The following is a 1,329-nucleotide window of genomic DNA, read 5'->3' as shown; positions in this document are numbered from 1 at the left end:
GCTGACTTTGGTTGTCAGTTGAACGGTGTTTCCTCTGACACATTGGTGCAGCTGGCTTCCGGGTTAGGTGGGCAGGTGTTAAGGCTCTGCATCTGTCCTCGTGCTGCCTTTGATACCATCGATCACCACATTCTTTTGGAGAGATTGGAAACGCAAATTGGTCAACACGGACAAGTTCTGGCCTGGTTTAGATCTTATCTGTCGGAAAGATATCAGTTTGTCTCTGTGAATGGTTTGTCCAATGACAAATCAACTGTACATTTCGGTGTTCCTCAAGGTTACGTTTTGGGACCACTATTGTTTTCGCTATATATTTTACGTCTTGGGGATGTCATTCAAAAACATAATGTTAACTTTCACTGCTATGACACACAGCTGTACATTTCAATGAAACATGGTGAAGCCCCAAAAATCGCTAGAAGCCTGTGTTTCAGACATAAGGAAGTGGATGGCTGCAAACTTTCTACTTTTAAACTCGGACAAAACAGAGATGCTTGTTCTAGGTCCCAAGAAACAAAGAGATCTTCTGATGAATCTGACAATTAATCTTGATGGTTGTACAGTCGTCTCAAATAAAACTGTGAAGGACCTCGGCGTTACTCTGGACCCTGATCTCTCTTTTGACGAACATATCAAGACTGTTTCAAGGACAGTTTTTTTCCATCTACGTACTGTAACATTGCAAAAATCTGAAACTTTCTGTCCAAAAATGATGCAGAAAAATGTATCCATGCTTTTGTTGCATTTACTACTGAGGTGCTGACTTGCTGCACCCTCGACAACTACTGTGATTATTATTATTTGACCATGCTGGTAATTTATGAACATTTGAACATCTTGGCCATGTTCTGTTATAATCTCCACCCGGCACAGCCAGAAGAGGACTGGCTACCCCTCATAGCCTGGTTCCTCTAGGTTTCTTCCTAGGTTTTGGCCTTTCTAGGGAGTTTTTCCTAGCCACCGTGCTTCTACACCTGCATTGCTTGCTGTTTGGGGTTTTAGGCTGGGTTTCTGTACAGCACTTTGAGATATCAGCTGATGTAAGAAGGGCTATATAAATAAATGTGATTTGATTTGATTTAAGAAGTGTGGTTTGGCAGGTCATGTTTTGTAGGACTCATGACTCGACCTTTTCCTCTCCTGAGCCCGTTGTGGAGTTGCAGCAATGAGACAAGATTGCAACTGATATCACGATATTGGGGAGAAAAAGATGGTAAAATACAACAACAACAAAATATATATATATATGCTGTACCACACACACATTGATGAATTACACTTTCCCCTTTTGAATGTTCCTTCCCTCATAAACCATGATGTTGACTACCA

This window comes from Salvelinus sp. IW2-2015, unplaced genomic scaffold, assembly GCF_002910315.2.
Source record: "Salvelinus sp. IW2-2015 unplaced genomic scaffold, ASM291031v2 Un_scaffold11347, whole genome shotgun sequence".
NCBI classification, from domain to species: domain Eukaryota; kingdom Metazoa; phylum Chordata; class Actinopteri; order Salmoniformes; family Salmonidae; genus Salvelinus; species Salvelinus sp. IW2-2015.
This window is presented reverse-complemented; position numbering follows the sequence as displayed.